We start from the raw sequence: 14,210 nt of genomic DNA on the forward strand, positions 1-14,210 counted from the left end.
GTGGTGAATGCGGTCTTCGGAATATCTTCTTCACGAATACGTAATTGGTGATATCCGGAACGGAGATCAATCTTGGAGAATACAGTGGCACCTTTGAGTTGATCGAACAGATCATCGATCCGGGGAAGAGGGTACTTGTTTTTGATGGTGACTTCATTGAGAGCTCTGTAGTCAACGCACATCCTCTTCGTCTTGTCTTTCTTCTCTACAAAAATCACAGGAGCACCCCATGGGGAAGTACTCGGACGTATGTACCCCTTTTCTTTCAACTCTTCCAACTGTTTCTTTACTTCGGCTAGTTCATTTGCTGCCATACGGTAGGGTCGCTTGTGCAGAGGAGTAGTTCCTGGAGCAAGATCTATTCGGAACTCAATCTCTCGCTTGGGCGGCATACCAGGTAGTTCTTCCGGAAACACGTCTCCGAACTCTCTGACGATGGGAATTTCTGACAGTTCTATCTGATGAAGTTCTGAACTTCTAACAGAGGTTGGGGGTGCAAAGAAAACAACCGGTTGTTCCGGCCCTCGGTACAGAGTAACAGTGCGTCTCGCGCAATCCACTACTCCTTGGAATTGTGCCAACCAATTCATCCCAAGAATCACATCCAAGTTCTTGGTGTCTAGCAGAATCAGATCCGAGGGAAAAGGAATCCCCTGAATTTCTATAGGGACGGCAGGGCTATAAAACTTTGCTGTCATAACCCCTCCAGGGGTGGTGATGAGCAGAGGGTTTCTAAGCCTTTCTACCCCCAACTGATTTCTCCCCACGAATGGCACAGATATAAACGAGTGGGAAGCTCCAGAGTCAAACAAAATTGTAGCAGGGATGGAATGAACGAGGAACGTACCAACGATGACGTCTGGAGTTGTCAGCACGTCCTCGGCCGTCACGTGATTCACACGACCCCGAATGACATCCTTCCCGCCGTTGTTGGAGCGGGGAGGCGCTTGGCCTTGCTGACGCCTTGGCTTTGGGCATTTATCCGCAAAGTGCCCGGGCTCGAAGCAGTTGAAGCACAGACGCTGCTGACCTTGAGCGTCCCTGCGGCCTTGAACGGGCTGCACAGCTGGCGTAGGAGGACGGGGCGCACGAGTCCCTTGCTGATTCTGCTGCTGCTGCGGCTGTGGGACGCGCACCACGAATTGAGGTCGAGGCGCTGGGCGAGGTTGCTGCTGCTGCTGCTGCGAGGAGGATCCCCCTGGATAGGGATTGGTGTAGCGAACCCTTTGGTTAGCACCCTGTTGATTGCGGAAATTCGCCAAGCGGCGCTTGTGCGATTCCAACTCCTTGTGCTTGGCTTCCAAGCGGATGCTCTTGTCCACCAGTCGTTGAAAATCCGGATAGTCCCCAGAGACTAGACGGACGGACAGCTCAGGGTCCATTCCTGCCAAGAACTTCTCTTGCTTCTCCTCATCTTCCCGCACATCCTCCGGAGCGTAACGGGCCAGGTTGTTGAACTCATGCAAATACTCCATCACGGAGCGGTTGCCTTGCTTCAACTCTCGGAATTCCCTTTTCTTAAGAGCCACGACTCCAGCGGGCACATGGGTTCTCCGGAAAGCGGCGGTGAAGCGAGCCCAAGTAATCGGCTGTCCCTCTGGCTGCGTAGCCTGGAAGTGGTCCCACCATAGAGATGCAGGTCCCTGCAGCTGATGGGCGGCGAAGACGACTTTCTCCTCATCGCTGCACTGCACCGTGTCTAGCTTTTTCCCCACGGCATGCAACCAATCCAAAGCATCCACGGGGTTGTTGGAGCTGGAGAAGGTAGGTGGGCGGATGCGGAGGAACTCGGCGAGTTTAGAGTGTTGGGGAGGTGGTGGTGGAGCATTCTGTTGTGGCGGGTTTTGGAGGTGGTGGAGGAAAGCATTCATCATGTTGGCTTGCTGGGCGAGGATTTGGGTGAGAATGGCGTTGGTGTCTGGTGGTGGTGGTGGAGGCGGAGGAGGAGGTGGAGGTGGGTTGCCCTGGTGGTTGTGGTTGCTGCTTTCGGGTTGGTTGCCATCACCGGTAGCAGCATTTCTCCTGGTCGTCACCATCTGAAAACCCCACACAGAGCCAGCAAACAGAGAAAGAGCTAACAATTAAAACTAACCACCCACGACTACCATTATTCTTAAATTTATCACTGCTATTAAATTGGTTCATTAATGTTCAAGTTGCTTAGGCAAATAAAATAAGACAGGCTCCGACATAGTTACACCACACACCGGCATAACCATGCCCCACACGACTCCAAAAAAGACAAACGAGAAAGAACACACGCGCAAGCCTACTAACTGCTCGTCTACCGCTGCGACGGGCCAGGACGGAAGGTGAGCAACAGCGCACCCTCCGAGCTACCAACGCCGGAGGCTTCCCCCTCCTGGGGAACCACGGGCGCAGGCTCGGCACGAGGGGTCTCGACGAAGCAGGTCCACGCCAGGGACTGACGAACAAGCTCGGGCCTGGAGGTGCTCTTGCGGGCGGTGATCTTCTGGCTGCGGCAGACACGGCGACGCTTGGGGCGGCAGATCTCTCCCTGGGCGACCTTGAGCTGGTGCAGCTGCGCCTCCACTGCGTCGAGGTCCTTCTTGAGCTGCAGGTTCTCCTGACGCAGCTCCAGGATCTTCATGTTGTTCTCGACCATCCCGCGGCGTACCATCTGATGGAAGTCGATACGAGCCGCGTCGTACGCCTCCACCATGCGTGCCAGGTGCACGATGGTAGCGTCATCCTCCGAGCTAGCATCCCGGAAGGTGGCGTAGTCGCGGGCTCCTCCGCGACGAGGGTGGTAGCGGTAGGGCGAGTGCTGCAACTCGTCCGGGTAGCGCTGGTGAAGGGTGCCGATGGCGAGGAGAGCGGCGTTCTGGCAAGCGGCGGGGAAGGAGTCTCCACCCGCGGTGACTGCCAGCGAAGTCCGCTCGGGGGAGCCAGAGAGGATCACTGCGGTGACCTCCCACCCAGCGTGGGGCTCCGCGTCGTCTCCCTCCTGATCCGGAAGCGGCCTGGCCTGGTAGTCCTCTCCGTGTGGATACCCCAGGACCACGCACATGCCTCGCAGCTCCAAAACGAAGCCAGTCATGTCCAAACCACGACGGGTGACGCTGCCGGCCATCTACAAACAAAAACAAAAAGAGAAACAACATTTTAAAGGTCAGATTTTGATGATAAGTGAAGCAGCAAGACAGAGAGAGACTAGACAGTTTTCACAAATAACAAAGGATTTTTATTTTTGAAAATATTGCTAAGGCTTGGGATCTACGGCTCGTCCTAGGGTCAAGGGAGGCTCTGATACCAACTTGTCACGACCGGAAATAACCCAACGGGCTTTCCTGACGTGCGTGCATTAATCCTTGTCCCAGGAGGCAAGGTACACCAAAAGTTGATACAAATCAGAGTTTAACAAGCGGAAGCGTAAATAGTTAACTTATTACATGGGCAGCGAAGGCCCAGCACACACAGAGACAAACGAGAAACAGCGGAAGACTAGGGCGACGACCACAGGCGCTTGACGGCAGGCACGAGCTAGACACCAAAGCCTTCATCTTCAAGGAGCTCCTCTTCTGGACTTGGGAAAAATTGAGCAAGACTGAGTACAACCACCGTACTCAACAAGACACACCCACAAGTGCAGAATAAATGCAAGGGAGTACAAGGGAATTATAACATAGAGGGGTTAGGGTTGCAGTAAACAGCATTTAAAGACATTTAGTTGCTCAGGGCTATTTTATAAACACGATCTTAGAACTATACAATGTTATTAATCAAGGCCGTGAACCCACACGAACCTGCCTTAACCCAAGGCCTATGATGATTCAGACCGAACTGGCAACCCGACCCTGGGTCCCAGCTCGTCCCAAGCCAACCCAGGCCAACCATTCCATATTTTAGTTGTTAAGCAAGTTTTAAGAATTAAAACACTAACTTGGGTACATTGCTCGGCTTGCCCATAACCGAGGGCTCGGCTATTCGAATAGATTATACTCTGATCAGAGGTGTACATCTTTACCCACAAGACACATCTTCCTCACGTGTAACCACGTGCCACATACCACCACGATATACGGACGGAAGACGTGACATAGTTTCCAACCCATCCTAGCCTTAGACAAGAGTACCGACCCAATCCCGCCTACGGCCGGAACCCCCGGGACAGGCAGGCAAGACTGAGCCCCTAGCAGCAGGGCACCAACCCTCTGCCATATGACATCTCGACTACCGGGCCGCAGCTCGTGTAGCCTTCATTTGCCCTGGAGAATGTCCATCGACCCCCGACTTCATCCATCTTCAATCCGTGTACTTTTGTTTATGACTAGACTGAGCCACAAACTAAGCCTTACCCACTAGACATGTGGAAGTACGGTAGTGCTTTGCAACAGAGGCCCGAAGACCGGTCCTTATATGGCCGAGGTGCTACCATCAAAACCATGCACCCCGAGCCCAGCCTAAAACCAATTTAGGGGATTTTGAATAGAGGGGGCGGTGTGAAGCCAATTCCACAATAATCCAACAATTCCATAGTGTCCAGGTGATATGAATATTTCCCAAGTCTAAAGTTATAAAACCACCTAATGTTACCTAATTAAATTGCGAAGCATCTACCTAAATTTAAACTAGGGATACCACGAGTAGAGTGTCCACTAGTTGAGGTTTTGTTTAATCTAGGGTGAACAAGGTAATAATAATAACAATAACAATAATAATATGGTCATAACAAAGGTAAATAGGCATGGCTAAATAAAACAGTGATAACGCGGGAATTTAAATAAAGCGATAATGCAATAATTTAAATCAACATAATTTTATAAACTGGGATTCAATATGTTCAAAGATGATGTGACTTGCCTTGCTCGCTTTCCCAACCGACGGCTTCGACTTCCACGAAGAGCGGATCTTCCGAAGCTGCAGCGTCTACACGACCAACGGAAAAGAAAAGGCTTTTACACTACTAAACTCCACATAACAGCAGAAACAAAGCACAAAAATGGGTTCTTGACTTCTTAAGGAAAAATTAGAGACTTGAACGGTCCAATTCCGAGTTCAAATGGCCAAGATATGGCCATTTGAAGTTTATATGCTCTTTAAATGGATATTTACGAATTTCTTCATTTAAATTTTAATTAAAAAAAACTCATTTATTGCGTCAGCCGAGGGAGAGGGCGCGCGGACCGGGTCCACGGGAGTGGGGCCCACGCGTCAGCCTCTCGGTCCACGGTGGACCGGGAGCACGCGGCTGGCGGCGGCCGGCGCCGTGGGTCCCACGCGTCAGCTGCACCCGCTGGCGCGGGCGGCTGACGGCCGGGTCCCACCTGGCAGCCGCGAGGGCGCGCCCGAAGGCAGCCTCGCCGGCACGGCCGACGGGAGGGGGACACGCCCGCGCCCCGATGGTCACCGCCGGCGACCACCGGCGCGGCGGAGCGGCACCCGAGAGAGAGGAGGGAAGGGGGAAGCGAAAGGAACGGTCTTCGGCTCACCCCGGTCGACGGCGACGACGGGAACGGCGGTCGAAGCGGAAGAAGGCGGCGGCGCGGTTCGGGACGGCGAGGACGACGGTGCTCCGGCGGTCGGCGAGCGAAACGGAGGCGCGGACGAGGTCGACGGGAACGCGGCGAAGCCGATGGAGGTGACGCCGAGTGGGGAGGAAGTCCGGAGCGACGGCGGCGGCGAACCGGAGCACGGCGGCGACGGCGGAGAGAAGGTGCGATGGTGCGGGCTCGATTCCGACGGGGAGAGTGAGCGGCGAGTGGCGGAAACGGAGGAGCGGAGCTCGGGGATTGATTTTATAGCGACGGGAGAGAGAGGGGGCGGCCGGAGAGAAAGGAAACCGGCCGCGGAGTTCTCGGGCTCCATTGAAGACGCCGGCGACGATTGCGGGATTCAAATCGGACGAATCCGAGGGAGAGAGAGAGGGAAAAGAGGGGGAATCGGGAGAGGGAATCACGGGGAGTAATTCGCCCCTCTTTATGGCGCGCGGGGAAGGCGGGATGCGGCGGATTCGGCGGCGGCGGCGGCGCTAGGGCACGGGCGGCGGCGGGCGCGGCGCGGGGTTGGGGATGACAGGTGGGCCCCACCCGTCAGCGAGGGTGGCGGGCGGGCCCGCCTGTCAGCGGCGCGCGCTCGGGGAGGAGCCGATGGGCCGGAGGGGCGAAGAGAGAGAGGGAGGGAGAGAAGTGGGCCGAGCCGGCCCAAGAAGGAAAAGGGGGGAAAGAAGACTTCTTTTAGGGTTTTTCTTTTTATAAACCTTTTCAACTTTGTTTATTTCTTTTCAATTATTATTTGTGCTCTGAAAATTCCACTAAAATTTATTTACGCATTTTAGGCTTTTAGGAAATATACAAAAATCCTCCAAGCCTCATTTGACTTTTACATTTGCACATTTTAATTGTTGGAGGCTTTCACATGAATTTTAATTATTCTTTGCACAATTTCGAGGATGTATTTTAGAGTCGATTTGGGACGCGACAGATGCTTCGCTGGTTAATTAGGCAACATTAGGTGGTTATATAACTTTAGACTTTGGGAATTCTCATATCATCTGGACACTATGGAATGGTTGGCTTATGGTGGAATTGGACATATCCCTCTCTTCCTCTTTCAAAGCCCCTAAAACCTGTTTTTTGGTGGGGTTTGGGTGCATGCCAGTTGTGGGAAGTAGCACCCCGGCCACTATAAGGATTAAGCTCAGGCCTCTGTTGCAAAGCACTACCGTACTTCCACATGTCTAGTGGGTAAGGCTTAGTTTGTGGCTCAGTCTGGTTATAAACAAAAGTACACGGATTGGAGATGGATGAAGTCGGGGGTCGATGGACATTCTCCAGGGCAAATGAAGGCTACACGAGCTGCGGCCCGGTAGTCGAGATGTCATGGCACAGGGCTGGTGTCCTGCTGCTAGGGGGCTCAATCCTGCCTGCCTGTCCCGGGGGTTCCGGCCGTAGGTGGGGTTGGGTCGGTACTCTTGTTTATGGCTAGGATGGGTTGGGAACTATGTCACGTCTTCCGTCCGTATACCGTGGTGGTATGTGGCACGTGGTTACACGTGAGGAAGATGTGTCTTGTGGGTAAAGATGTACACCTCTGATCAGAGTAAAACCTATTCGAATAGCCGCGCCCTCGGTTATGGGCAAGCCGAGCAATGTACCCAAGTTAGTGTTTTAATTCTTAAAATTTGCTCAACAACTAAAATGTGGAATGGTTGGCCTGGGTTGGCTTGGGACGAGCTAGGACCCAGGGTCGGGTTGCCAGTTCGGTCTGAATCATCGTAGGCCTTGGGTTAAGGCAGGTTCGTGAGGGTTCACGGCCTTGATTAATAATACTGTGTAGCTCTAGGATCGTCTTTATAAAATGGCTTTGGGCAACTAAGTGACTTTTAAATGCTGCTTTCTGCAAAACTTAACCCCTATATTATTACCCCTTGTACCCCCTTGCATTAATCATGCATCTGCCGGTGTGGCTTGCTGAGTACTGTGGTTGTACTCATTCTTGCTCAATCTTTCCCCTCTTCAGTAAGAGAAGCTTTGGAGAAGATGTCTTAGGTGGAGTCCTGGCTTATACCCCAGTTGAGCGCCTGTGGAGATGGAGCCGTAGGCCCGCTAGTCCGCTGCTGTTTATTTTTGATTGTCAGGCCTGAAGCGCCTTTGTAATAATGTAAATATTATCGATATAATAAAGATGTGTCTTTTATATCATGTTTGTGTGGTGTACCCCGGCTTTTCCTGGGACGGGGATTAATACACTAGCGTTCGGGAAAAGGCAATTTTCCCGGTCGCGACATGGTTATCCCATATCTACATGGCGGTTATATTCCAGCTGGATATACAGTACCAAATATAGATAGAATATCTTTATGAGGACTCGGGTTAGATTCTAAACTTGTATGTCAAGAAAGTACCTGGGATCCTAGTCGGTTACGATTGTATTTTATCTGTAATCCCATATTCCGTTAGGATATAGACTGTACCTTGTATTACGGATCCCTTCCCCTATATAAGGAGGGTACGTGTGCCTCTTGGGGCACGATTCTTTTTTCTCCCAATCATACAATCAATAACACACTCGGCGGAATCATCCCCGGACAGGAGTAGGGTATTACTTCTTGAATAAGAAGGCCTGAACCTGTATAAAATTCCTTGTCTACAAACCCATCCACTTTCCTAGCTTGATAGCCACCCCCTTTTATTATTGTCGAAATCTTGTTTCGACATGGATCATGGCTTGTTTAAGTTGAATATGAGACTAAATAATCAGTATTTTAAAAATATTAGATATCTTAAATATTTTTTTTGAGATTAGATATCTTAAATAATTAGACTTACATAGAAAACACATAATATAAAAAGATGGAAATATGATGATTTTCAACAAAATATGATCGACGTGTTAAAGCAAGAATTTAATACAAATTAAGATAATCCTATTAAAGACTAGAAGAATTTAATCCTATTGAACGGGCTATAAAAAATTTAATCCTAGCGGGTACGACTCCATCTGGGTAATCGTGGATCGACTCACGAAATCAGCTCATTTCGTGCCAGTGAAAACCACCTTTGATGGAAAGAAACTAGCAGAACTCTACATGACCCATGTCGTATGTAGATTTGGCTGTCCCAAGAAGATTGTGTCAGACCGAGGCACTCAGTTCACCTCAAGGTTCTAGAAGCAGTTGCATGAAGCTCTCGGAACCGATCTAAATTTTAGTACAGCTTACCATCCGCAGACCGATGGTCAGACAGAAAGGGTAAACCAAATCCTAGAAGACATGCTACGTGCGTGTGCCCTGGATTTCGAAGGCACTTGGGATCGTTGTTTGCCGTATGCTGAGTTCTCATACAACAACAGTTATCAGGCCAGCATTCAGGTGTCGCCGAATGAGGCAATGTTCGGTAGAAAGTGCCGCACTCCCTTGTGCTGGACTGAGGTGGGCGAAGCGCTGGTATTCGGTCCTGACATGCTCAAGGCAGCAGAAGAACAAGTTAAGCTGATCCGAGAACGTTTAAAGACAGCGCAGAACCGTCAGAAGAATTACGCTGACAATCGGAGGCGTGACCTTGAGTTCGAAAAAGGAGATCATGTGTACCTGCGGGTATCACCTCTCCGTGGTATGAGGAGGTTTGGGATGTCCGGCAAGTTAGCACCCCGCTACATCGGCCCCTACCTCATAACCGCCAGACGTGGCGAAGTGGCTTATCAGCTTGAGTTACCTGAAGGTCTCGCAGATGTGCACAACGTGTTCCACGTATCCCAGTTAAAGAAATGTCTTCGAGTTCCAGAAGAACAAGTTCCCCTGGGTAATATCGAGCTGGAAAAGAATCTGACCTACAAGGAAAGGCCGATCAAGGTTCTTGAAGAGGCAGAACGTCAGACCCGAAGGAAGACTATCAAGTTCTACAAGGTCCAATGGAGCAATCATTCTGAAGATGAGGCAACCTGGGAACGAGAAGATCTTCTCTGCACCGAGTTCCCGGAGCTACTCCCATAGGTGCTGAATCTCGGGGTCGAGATTCTTGTTAGGGGGGGTGGTCTGTAGCGCCCGTTCTGTCGTGGCGCCTAGCGGGAAAAACTATCTCTTAAAAACCCTATTTGCGAAATCCGTTTCTTTGCTTGTTGTCTAGTGTCCGTGCCATCTCAGATCTCAAATCCCCGATCTATCATCGAGTTCAATCCCGAATCCAAATCCTTCCCAAATCAAATCCCTCCGCAAAAGTCTATTTTGCCTCCCTTGGGTTCGATAGGCCGAACTCCTCTCGGCCCATCTCCCCCTCCCTCCCCGGCTCTCTCTCTCTCTCTCCCTCTCTCTCTCCCTCTCCCCCCGCTCTGCCCGTGAGCTGCGCACGCGTGCGCGTGAGCCGCGCCGAGCCGAGCGCCCTCCGCCCTCGCTGCCACTTCTCGCCGAGCCGCCCCATTCTCTCGGGCCGCGCCCTAGCCGCCCGAGGGAAGTCTAATTTCCCTCCCTCCTTCTTTTCTTTTCTTTTCTTTTTCAAAAAGGATTTAAATAAATCCTTTTCCTTTTGACCAAAAATCCAATAATCTTAGAAATTCAATATCTTCCCAACCGTAAGTCCGTTTGACTCCGTTCAACTTCCAAAATTCCTCAAATCTCGAGATCTATCTAATGGCATGCTTAGAGGTCAATAATAAGGCTTTATTTTCGCCGTTTGCTGAGTTGTCCCGTTTCGCGTGTAGTTTCGGAGCCCGAAGACCCGCAGTGCGAGGATTTCGAAGATCAAGCTCAAGATCTCGAGCGAGGCAAGCCACCTTTGAACATCTTGAGCCTATATTTGAACTTAATTATGTTGCTTGAAAAATATTATGCATCGATAGGATCGCACTTAATCTGCTTGTCCCGTCTGCAAGGCAGATTGGCGGACCCACCTAACTTGTTGCATCTGATCCTTCCTTTGTAATTGTTATACCATGTTCCCTTGTACCCACCTAGTTGCGCCTCGGTATTCGTGCACTCTGCACGGGTATCGATGGTCGCCTTCAAACTTAAAATCTGAGAAACATCTTGGGTAAAACTTGGGTTTTACAAAAGACTTGGAAAACCCGACACCTGGGTTGGTGCTTGCGAACTAAATGAATCTCCAAAACCGCGGACCAGGGAACGTACCGGGTGTACGGTTTCCCGCTCTTGCACTTAAGGACCGTTTCCTTGAAATTTTATCCGAACATAAGACAAGTACGACCACATGGGTGGAATGGGACACCCCTGGCTGAGTAACTAGCTTATCGGGGGAGCCATGATGCTAAGAGACATGTGGATTCGCCGGGGTGGTGTCGGGGAGGACCCCTGGGCTTCCTGGCACAGTATGGTCTGGGACCTAATCTGGTGTTGGTCTGGGACCCCTCTCGTTGGCATATGGTGAACCTGTGTCGGCTTTCGAAATGCCTTGTCATGAAAGCCTTAAGGTCTCTAGTCGTGGCCGTTCTGCACGGGCTGGATGATCCGGGTTAGTAATGTCGTCTGGGTAAAGTGTACCCCCTCTGCAGAGGTTATTAAACTGTTCGAACAGCCGTGCCCACGGTCATGGGCGGATGTGAGGTGATTCCTAGCGCAGTTTTGTTTGACTACTGCTTTGTGAAATTTGCGGATGTGGTTTGGGATTGATGTTTGGAAAATCTGCGGCTGATGGGATCAGCCAGGCCCGGGTGGCCGTTTGAAAGTTGTTGGCCGGGTGCCAACCTAGATCGATTCAAAAGACTGATACATTGCACATACTCCGACCGAACGAGACGCATTGTCTCATCCGTGTCGTTTGAGAAGCACTCACTTAGTTGTTTCAGAAAAGAGTTTAAATAAAATCAATTGCAAAAACAACAGCCTTTCCTTGAAGTCTGCATTAAACACTTATTTTCCATGGCTTGCTGAGTACTCCTGTACTCACCCTTGCTCTATATAAATAATTCCCCCCCAGTTGCTAAAGAAGATGAAGCGGATCCCGCTGACGAGGAGTTCTTCCAGGAGCAAGCCGGCTACGATGAGTTTTAGGGTTTCGGCCTAGTTCCCAAGTCGCGCCTGTGATGTTTGGTCCAAGTCTTGGCTTCCGCTTCCCTTTTGTAATGCAGTTGTGAGCTCGGGATCTGTCCGCAGCCCAACATGACTGTACTCCTACTCTATAATAAAGAGACCTCTGTTGCTGTGATACTCTGTCTTCCTGTGATACCAGCACTGTTTCCTGGGACTGGTATCGATTAACAGGTTAATTTGGAGCGTCACGGGCTAGTTCCGGTCGGGACTAGTTCGGGGCGTGGCACTAACAAGTTGAGGGACCTTGCGTGTACTTTTTCCTACTTTTTTTCAATGCAGCTAATTAATATGTAGAATGACTTATGTATTTAATAACAATGAATTTCCTGACTATACTGCTCTATGACTGTATCAAGTAGTCGAATATGTTCATTTTTTTTCATAAGAGTTTTTGTCCAAACTCCTTTTCGTAGTAGTAATACACATTATGCCTAAGGTTGTGTTCGTTTCCCAGGTTAGGAAACAGGGGCAGATCTACAGTAGAATGGCCGCTGTCAGGCGACACCGACGACTTTCAGCAAAATCTATAATGAAATTACTTATCCATATGTTATAACACTATGATATAAACATAATTAGCATGCTATGACACCGATAGACACGTTATGACACCAACGAATCGATTTTCTGGATCCGCCACTGGTTGGAAACACATTTGTAGTGCACGAAAAACGTAATGGTCTATTAGCGAGTGATTAATTAAGTATTAGTTATTTGTTTAAAAAAATTGATTAATATAATTTTTTAAGCAACTTTTGTATAGAAACTTTTTATAAAAAACACATTATTTACTAGTTTGAAAAGCGTGCACACGGAACATGAGTAAGATGAGTTAAAAAAAGTTGGAAAAAGAACTCAGCCTAATATTAAAGGCAAATTTTGCTACGGGACATCGCAATCATGTGGTTTTAGCTCAAGGACACCGCGAAAGTAAAGTTTTGGCGGAAGACATCCTATAATCGTGGATATTTGCCGATGAACACCGCGCCGTCTAAAGGATACTTGTCGTGCTGACGTGGCGGACGGGAGTCTGTTTTTTTGACGTGGTCGGACGTAAATACCCTTGTGCCACGTCAGAAAAAAAAGGCCTCCCGTCAGGCCACTCCCCACCGCGGCCAGCTACCACTTTCCCCTCTCCGCCGCCGCGCCAAGCCGTCCGCTCGGCCGCTGCCACCACGCGCGGCCACATCTCCCGCGCGAGCACCACCCCCGCGCCACTGCCACTTCGCCACCACGACTGTCAGCACCTCCGGCCTCCATCTCCGCCGAACGAATCGCCACCGCGACCACCGCCGTCTTCGTCTTGCTCGAGACCACAACCACACTGCGAGCGCCGGCCCGCACGGGCGCCGCCTCCGCGACCACCCAACGCCTCCACCTCCGCCTCCTCTGCCCGGCGCTGCCCCGGCACCTCCTCGCTGCGCCGGCCTTTTCTCCCCATCCACCCAATGCCTGCCGGCGGAAGTGGAGCTGCTGCCTCAGGCGGTAGCCGAGTGGTGGAGCGAAGACGACGGCTGCATCTGGCTCACGCCGCCGCCGCCTACTGCCATTGCTCTTGCTTCCACCATCGAGGTAACCGCACGCACAAAAGTGATCGATCTAGAACAAACAATAATGAGTGATATACAATAATCTGTGAGTTAATTAATTAACCAAGCTTAGCTTGATTGATGCAGGAAATCAAAGAGAGAGGTCGGGATGTTGAGCCTAATGTGCAATTAACACCAGCAGCAGCTCGCTTTGATATAAGCTCGCCTACGCCGAGGCCAAGGGGCGCGTCTACCGCGGCCACCGCGTCTGGCAGATCAGCTTCGGCTCAGGCTTCAAGTGCAACAGCACCGTCTGGCGCGCACTCCGCGACGTGCCGCCCGTGTCCGCCTTCGTCACGGCGGCGTGGCCCATGGCCTTGCTCGGCGGCTCGTTCGCCGCCGGCGTTGCCCGACGCTGTCGCCGTCCGCCACGCTGCCTCCCCATCCACCCGACGCCGCCGGGCCGCCTTCAGGCTGCCACCGTCGCCTCGGCCCGAGCCACTGCGGCCGGTCGCTGGCCGCGCCGTCATGCGCCTGCCACATCCCGCTCGGGCGCGCACGCACGTGGGGATTAAGGGAAACGAGAGGGAGAGAGATGAGGAGGAGAGATCGAGAGGAGAAGAAATCGAGAGAGAAGAAAAAGAAGAGGAGGGAGACATTGTCAAGTGGTCTCCACGTAACCTTATTATCTCTTGCACAGGGGTATTTACGTCCGACCGCGTCAAAAAAACGGCCTCCCGTCCGACACGTCAGCATGGCAGACGGCGCGGTGTCTATCGGCAAATATCCACGATCATGGGATGTCTTCACTTTCGCGGTGTCTCTGAGCTAAAACCACACAATTGCGATGTCCTGTAACAAAATTTGCCAATATTAAATAGCCGTGTTTTAGGATGAAAGGAATAAATATTGCCTGAATGGTGCCATAAAACAGGAATTTTATGGAGTGTTTACGGTTTACCACGCGCTATAGTTTCTTGCCTTCCATCACCAATCGCCAGTGCACAAGGTCGAGGGAGGAGAAGAAGTAGCACAAGAGGAAGCAGTAAACCACGGAAGAAGTAGCTGGCAGATCCACATCAAGACGGGGGAGAGAGAGACGAGACCCACGTAGCAGCAGGAGACAGACAACAAGTCGTAGTTACATGTACAGTACGCATGTGCGCGGGACTCTCATC

General features: G+C 51.1%; 2 long non-coding RNA genes across 2 annotated transcripts; one reads left to right on the forward strand and one right to left on the reverse strand.

Annotated features, from left to right (window-relative positions):
* Positions 1–12,262: 12,262 nt before the first annotated feature.
* Positions 12,263–13,383, forward strand: LOC112939333 (uncharacterized). Its single transcript, XR_003242948.2, has 2 exons — positions 12,263–13,075; positions 13,180–13,383. It is a non-coding gene; the product is annotated as an uncharacterized lncRNA (long non-coding RNA).
* Positions 13,123–14,108, reverse strand: LOC136354999 (uncharacterized). The gene is made up of 2 exons (XR_010738975.1): positions 13,994–14,108; positions 13,123–13,884 (listed from the first exon to the last, which is right to left on the reverse strand). It is a non-coding gene; the product is annotated as an uncharacterized lncRNA (long non-coding RNA).
* Positions 14,109–14,210: the final 102 nt, after the last annotated feature.

Source organism: Oryza sativa, chromosome 1 (assembly GCF_034140825.1).
Source record: "Oryza sativa Japonica Group chromosome 1, ASM3414082v1".
Lineage (NCBI taxonomy): Eukaryota > Viridiplantae > Streptophyta > Magnoliopsida > Poales > Poaceae > Oryza > Oryza sativa.